Source organism: Gymnodraco acuticeps, unplaced genomic scaffold (assembly GCF_902827175.1).
Source record: "Gymnodraco acuticeps unplaced genomic scaffold, fGymAcu1.1, whole genome shotgun sequence".
In the NCBI taxonomy this organism is placed as follows: domain Eukaryota; kingdom Metazoa; phylum Chordata; class Actinopteri; order Perciformes; family Bathydraconidae; genus Gymnodraco; species Gymnodraco acuticeps.
In genome coordinates, this window is record NW_022990094.1 from 1 (window position 1) to 8,184 (window position 8,184).

Sequence of the window (8,184 nt, forward strand, 5' to 3'; positions counted from 1 at the left end):
TATAACACAAAACCAATAAGACACACGGCTGACACATGGCACACCAACAATCAATCATCGTCCAGCCTCAGCTTTGGTATTCTTTCACAACGATGTTATGGGTTTATTAGACTGAGCAAACATAAACATATGTGGGGAACATAGTGCTGCATCTCATGGAACATGAAGATTTAATAAATACATAGTAGGTGGCGATATATGCTCCTAGTGGTAGCGATTCGCCATTAAACAAAGAAGAAGAACAAACATCAGGGGGAAAGAGAGGGAGACACACAAGCACCCACTACGGCACGTAACACATGTTGTTACGTTCCCTCTTGGCGAGGGGTACAAAGGGAAACGACACGACCAGAGTATAATTGGTATGTGTTACCAGCGGTTTATTTGTAACTGCAAGTAAGTAAAATGATATGCACAAAACAGCTTGGCCCAACAACGGGTCAAACTGTTACTGTCCTGTCACAGGAAACAAAACCGTCCCTTCTTAGGGCGAGTTCCCACTGCCTCCTCCTCTCTTCGGTTTTGGGAAACCTTAAAAACATGAGAAAGGTAGCCAGATATATAAATTATTGTCAACATTTTCCTCCCTTCTTTCCTTTAACATTAAGGGTAAGGACAAAAATACACACCGAAATTATCATATTTTTGGTATGTATGCATGTATGTATAGCCTACTTTAAGAATAAGACAACCACACTAAGAGTAATAAAAAAAGGTGTCCAAAAGAAACATTAAATAATTGTGTAAAGAAATGGTAACAACATATTCTAAAGAGGCTGGGTCAACAACAATCTTGCAATACTATTATCTCACATAGCCCCACTGATCCTGTGTAGCAGGACTTGTAATGTACATACATCCACTAAGTAATTAACGATTATCCTAATTTTAGTCATAATATTGTCATATCTTACACGTGAAAGGTGATCCCACGGGTTCTTGTTTGCAGACTGCGGTGATTAGAGCATCCGTAGGCTGCACAAAAGTCTGGCATAGTCAGGTACTTCTGTAAACACAAAGACAGCAAATTCCTGTATCATAATGCAAGATGTTTTTAACAAGCCAAACCACTTGGAAGAAATCATGTGTAACTTAAGTTATGTTGAAAAGAAAGAGCAGTTCTGCCTCTTCCACTGGTGTAAAGTTGCTGGGTCAACTTTGTAATACTAGGTCTCACTCACAGCCTCTTGTTATTAGCCAGCTAATAAATACAACCACATACACAAAGAAAAGCTGCAATTTCAACATGTCCAAGCATCATGTATCATAGCCATGCTAATAATGTTTATAATAAACCAAACCGTTTGTAAATCAGTCAAGATTTCAGCGAGTTAAGAGTATTTTTGTGCAGATCACTCACCTTACAACAGCTACCATAACGCGAATCAGAGTAACTGTTAACTGTAGCAAGATGGCGGCCGGTCAGCTAGGCTGGAAAATCTCCCATGAGCCATCTAGTGTTTATATATATCTATGGGTAGGCCATCCAGTTATTTTAGCCGGGCCGGCTATCGGGATGTTAAGAGCATTCCATGGAATATAATAAAAAGTGTATCTCGAGCCGGTTTCTCAAACTTACCTACCCCACCTTTAACATTAACATTAACATCATGGTAACACCATGGCGACTGGCGGCACACCTGCAGCTGTACCGCTTGTAATTAGGTTCAACTATAAACACTTCGAACAAAACGCCGGCGGCACCAACAAAAGGAGCGCACACTGCAAAGTCTGCAATATTAAAATCAAGGATGCTGGTGCAACAACATCAAATTTCATCAGGCACTTGAAAACTCACCCGGAGAGGTCAGTCACATTAACGCATATGGACGGTTAGCAAACATGTTTAGCTCAGCATCAGCTATGTAATGTTAACTTAGCTTGCTACTAGCTTTGTAACTGGATATTTGAAAAGATGAGTGAATGTTTGCTTGTCACACTTGTTTGCGTTGAGTGGCGTTGACATCCAACTCTTGACATGACATAAAAAAGGTCGGTAACGTTAATCATTACGTTCCGCTGCCACCATCTACTGGCTAACGTTAAACGTAGAAAAATACATAGTTACATACATAAATACATCTGTCGGTTTATAGGCAGGTTACAGGTTTATTGTTGACCACGTAACGTTAATGTTACAGGTTTATCCAAACATCCTCACTCCCAGGTCGGCCTATGTTGACGTTATGTCAAGTCCCCTGTCGGCTTTTTCCAACGCAAGGGGGGGCCTAACGGTACGTCCACACAGCAGCTTTTCAAAAATCTTGAAAATCTTGGAGCTGGGCGTGTCTGAAAGCTTGGGGATTTCGCGACCAACAACCAATCACATGAATCTCCCGCCCCCGACATACAAAGCAAAAAACCCCGGTTCTTCTCCACTATTTCTTTGAACATTTTGAACATTTATGAGATTAATGTCTATGGTGCTATTTTATGCTACATTCCATGCTGGCTAATGATACTGTCTATGCTTGCTAGCAACGAAGTAAACTAGCAACGAAGTAAACTGGATATAAAATCCCCAAACAAGCGAAAACCTACCAGTTTCACCCACTGCCTCTGCCACCTCCCTCCATGCCTGGTTCCTCCGGTTTGTATCCCGGTAAGTAAATAGGGACTGGTCATAAAGAACCGGGTGATTTGCTACCGCAATAACTAAGTTCTCCTCCATTTTTGTGGAATATAGAAATGAACTGCGGGTCTGGTTCTCCCAGCTTGCACGCGGTTTGATTGGCTAGCGCTTGAACTGTCAGATTTGCATAAACGGATCTGATTGGCTGTCGCTTCCAGCTCAGCCTCAAAAGTTGAACATTGTTCAACTTTGGAATCCTGAACATCCTGGAAATCTTCGCCTCGCCCCCCCACAATGCAGTTCGGTGACAAGCGAGGGAAAGTGACGTCATCCCCATTCAAAGTCAATGGGCGGAGACGCGCTGGAAGCGGTGGACAAATCGCCAAAAGCTGCTGTGTGTACGGGCCGTTAGCGTCCATTTTCAACGCAAGGGGGGGGCCCTTAGCGTCCATTTTCAGCTTTCCGGGATGTCCCTATGCTTCTATGGACGCTCATGGAAGCACGGCGTTCGTTTGTGTCGACTGCCCTTAAAGGCAATGTGAGCGTCCATTCTCATTGGATAACGGAGAATTGTACACCCGGAAGTAAGTATTCCCCTTACTGTCGATTGATTTTACAGTGATATCTGCACTACTCATCGACTAAAAAACACCAGATTATCCTTGTTAATTACACAACATTGATTGGTTTAAATTGTGTGCAATGCTTTTGTATTTTTCCCCTTCGATTCGGAGAAACAAATGTTTTTTCAGAGTAAAGGATGGCAGAAGACACTACACTACCCAGAATCCCCAGCTATCGTTTGGACTACACCATGTGCTCTGTTTGACAAACCCCGTGATAGTCCTCAAGCTCTGTGATTGGAGAGTGTGCTCCGAGGGTTACACCGAGCCTCGAACAGCACTTGAAATGGGATGGAATCACGGCAGACTGTCCAAAACTGGATTTGAACGGGTCCACCGCGTCCCCCCCCCCCCCCCCCGTCCCCAGAACTACAAATGCTGGCTATTCTGTTTCGCAACATGTTCTGTATCTATGGCACGTCTCTACTGGGAGTTGTAGTTTTAAAAGACGTTTTCGTATTTCCCATAATAAGAAGTTGCCAGTATTAAACTGTGTACATCCCTGGAGGTTTAGGGGATAGGAAACACTCACATTTAAAACATATAATTAATAAATGGGTGAAAATTGCTTGTGCCCATAATGGGCAGCATTAATATATATATACACATGCCAGCTAAGGTCAGAAGAGCTTTATTTAACAGCTGGTCTTATGTTTGTGACCCCTGTTGTTAATTGATAACATTACATTACATTACATTAATTGATAAGCCTGAAACATGCACTTGTTAAGGTTCAGAGGCACATTTTGCAAATATGGCAGTAGCCATCGATCAGCTTAAGATAAGATATACTTTATTGATCTCAAGTTGGAACATTTGCGTTACATCAGCATGTGTAACAGTTAAATATGCAGTGATGTTTATTTGTAAATCATTTAGTATAATCACAAAAATTCTGTGTTTTATATTCAACAATTCTGTGTTCTTTATTATTGATTGTTCAATACCTGACAAGGTCGGAGATAAATATCTACATACATCTTATAAGAGTATAATACATTATGTATAATATCAGTTAAAATAAGTGCTTCAACATAGTTAACATTGCTGGAGGTATGCACAAATATTGATAGATGTCTTGTAATGCGCTATTGAGGAACCTGCGACCCAAGTTTTTCATTCAATGCATAACTACACCATAGTTGTGTAGGCCTATATGATATGTCAATAAACCTTAGAAAATCTTGAAATCTTGAAAGGGATGTGCAAAATAGTCATTATATACAGTCTTTAATTAACTATTAGTAGAGAATAACGAGTAATTAATATACTTTATAGGGATCCTATTAATATCTAATAATACAAATAATGAAATTCAATAACATGCTTTAACCACTAGGTGTCCCTTTATATCAGCTGTGCACCTTTATGGTGTAAATACAGCCTATCTACCAATTGGATCAATTATAAAAGTCAGCCGAATTAGTGTTGATACTGCAAGGAGACGTATTGTGTGAAAGAAATGTAAGATGTTGTTTAATGGCTGATATATTTATGATCCACGTCACGTTTTCAGTTCCTCATGTTTGTCTAGAAGTCTTCTCATCAGGCCTCTATAAATACAGAACTACGGCAGATATGTAATATTTAATGCAGCCGAACCGTGTATTACAATGCCGTTATGTGATGACTTCCAAAGAGAAAAGCAAGCACACTCGGAATAAAGTATTATTGTATTTTTTTAAAAAATGTTTTCGGTCTGTTTCCGTTATTTGTTAATGACGATGTGCTGTGAGATGTGAGACTGGAATTGCAACAGGGGAAATAACGTAGGCTATCTTTAGATGCGGATTTTGTTTAAACTAATATGTTTGCGCTGTGGACCAACACTATACATTGACGGGGAAGGGGGGGTAAGCAATAAAGATAACACCATTAAACAGTTACACAACATAACAGAAATTATAATATCGATAGCAGCGTCCCCTAGCAACCACCTTGGTAACAATGAAAACGTTATGGACGCAATTTCCTGAAGTCCTCTTCGTAATAAACTAGCAACCTAAAGATCATGTACATCCACTGCACACCAATAATCTGAAATAACAACTCATATTCTCGCATAAATGACATCAAAACGCATTTTAATGGCCAAACTAACTTTAAAATAGCATTTTCCATCGAGAATAAAAAGAAGTTCGGCCATGTTTTTTTTTTTCTGCAGGGAGAAATTTGAAGATCACGTGACGTCAAACAGAGACATGGTGTAGTCCAAACGATAGCTGGGGATCTGGGTAGTGTAGTGTCTTCTGCCATCCTTTACTCCGAAAACATATTGTTTCTCCGAATGAAGGGGGAAAATACAAAAGCATTGCACACAATTTAAACCAATCAATGTTGTGTAATTAACAAGGATAATCTGGTGTTTTTTAGTCGATGAGTAGTGCAGATATCACTGTAAAATCAATCGACAGTAAGGGGAATACTTACTTCCGGGTATACAATTCTCCGTTATCCAATGAGAATGGACGCTCACATTGCCTTTAAGGGCAGCCGACACAAACGAATGCCGTGCTTCCATGAGCGTCCATAGAAGCATATGGACATCCGGAAAGCTGAAAATGGACGCTAAGGGCCCCCCCCCTTGCGTTGAAAATGGACGCTAAGGCCCCCCCCTTGCGTTGGAAAAAAGCCGACAGGGGACTTGACATAACGTCAACATAGGCCGACCTGGGAGTGAGGATGTGTTGGTTATCAGGTTACCATTACACTGGGTTTGAGTGAGAGGATAGAGGAATATGTTTATTTATAGTAGACTTAAAAAATGTAATTAGAGACCCAGTGTAATTAAACAATACGGGGCCAAATGGCTAGCCTAGTGAATGTTGAATTTTTTCCAGCCACTCAATAGATTGCCATTGTTATTTTTGGCTGGTGCGTTGCAACATACAGTACCAGCCACTTGCATGATTTACCAGCATTTGGCTGGTAAATTGCTGTTAATGGTAGATATCTCTTATCTCTTCTCTTTTTTTTCCCGATTAATATTGCCAGCAATAGTTTTTTAGTTGCAAATGGCACAGAACAAATGTTTACTTTGAAGTACTTTTAATACAGTTTCCCTGCGGGGGATTAATAAGTATTTGTGATACTGATTTCTGATTCTGAAGTGTTTTGCTTATAAGTTGTTTGCATTTAGCTAAAGTGTGATGTTTTTCGTCATATTGCATTGCACTAGCCTGTTTTAAAGTGATCATATAACAAACAACTAATCAGTACTGATACTGTATGCTAATAGATATAGGAGTGATAATAATACAGTAAATGCCTTTGAATTTCTTAGATATAGCTGTGCCAGTATTCTTAACATACTGGATAGCAGCAGACAATAGAAGGCTTATTACAACCAGAAGAGACTTGAGACTTGACTTGGACTCGTGACCAAGGACTTGAGACTTGATCAAATTCACCCCACAAAGACTTGAGACTTGACTTGGACTTGCAAAAAAAGACTTGTGAACATCTCTGGTGTGCACAGACAGGGCTGCTGTTAACGTCGGTCTGTACAACGGAATTATGCCAACACTACGCCAACGGCTGCGGAGGGAGACTCCCCCCCCTTCACTGGAGAACTGCGCTAAAACAGTGATCACAACGTTCACACTTTGTGGTCACGAAGTACTCCCACTAGCCCCCCCCTGTCGACTTTCCTGAAGTACTCCCCGTTGATAGAAATCAACACGTAATGAATTAAGACCCCACGGTTTGATGATTGATAGGTGTGTGGCTGTCTTTCATTTTGACACACAGACAAATGTATATATAAACATACATACTGTACACAGTTAAATGGATATATCCGCCTTCTTTCATTTATCTTTCCATTCCCCACAACAATATACATAATAATGGCATATTTTGGACATAGTTCGAATGGTGATTAATCATGATTAATTAATTTTTAAACTTTGATTAATCTGATTAAAAATGTTAATCGTTTGACAGCCCTAATACATATATATATATATATATATATAAATTCCACCCTCCAGGCCTATCAAACCCTGCAGCATCTTATCTCTCTTGCTCTCAACTTTCTGGCGTCTCCATTCAGGAGGTAAAAACTTTTTTTTTCTTTGAGATGGAAAACTACTGCTCAAGCTTTTGAGTGCACTCAAGATTAATTTGAACTGGAACAAGAAATTCTATTGCTGTAGGCGGGCCAGTTTGTGACAGAGCAGTTTTTCCCTGACAATAAATATCATATATTTTCCTTACAGGCACCTTAGGGACACATTTTCAACGTTTAATAACAGAGTTTGGTGTGACGCTGCTGTTTGCTGCTTGTGTGCAGTCTGACAATGATGCGATTGACTCTTAATAAATATGACATAATCATTTCAAATTTGTTCTAGCTTCTGTTTGGAATATAATATATTGACAACCATTTCCAAGTGTAAATCTGTACGGCTGGCGTGGATTGGTTGTGTGTTGTGTGCTGCTGGTGTCCATGTGTAGGTGCCACTTACCTTGTACAATGAGGTAGACCTGTGAGGTCTTGGGCTGCTGCTTCGTCTGTATGGAGCAGGTGTACGACCCCTCATCATAAACATCCACCTATACACAATCACAAATACAATATTGTTTTCATTAGTTTGAAAATATCTTATCATATGCCTGGCAGAGCATCTTATCCTCATTTATCTTCCTACATGTTACTTTTCAAGATCCTACTCTATAATTTTTATTGTTGACCAACATTCACAATATTCTCGAAATAAATATTTATGCTTCTTCAGTGGAAACAACGTTATACCAGGGAAAGTAGTCGAATTATCTCAATCAACTTTACAATATAATGTGTTTTGATTATTATTAATTAATTCAACTTTTAAGAAGTCAAAGCTTATAGACATGAGTAATGAATGATCATCATTACATAACAGATACGATCAGAATTTTCAGCAGACCTCCCAGCATGGACAGTTTAGATGAGGTACTTAACCCTTTATGAAAACATGTATTATTTTTTAGTAAGACTTGCTGAAC

The 8,184-nt window shown here is 39.6% G+C and overlaps 1 long non-coding RNA gene across 1 annotated transcript; it reads right to left on the reverse strand.

Annotated features, from left to right (window-relative positions):
* Positions 1–354: 354 nt before the first annotated feature.
* LOC117546209 lies at positions 355–7,744 on the reverse strand. Its single transcript, XR_004568962.1, has 3 exons — positions 7,665–7,744; positions 915–1,006; positions 355–531 (listed from the first exon to the last, which is right to left on the reverse strand). It is a non-coding gene; the product is annotated as an uncharacterized LOC117546209 (long non-coding RNA).
* Positions 7,745–8,184: the final 440 nt, after the last annotated feature.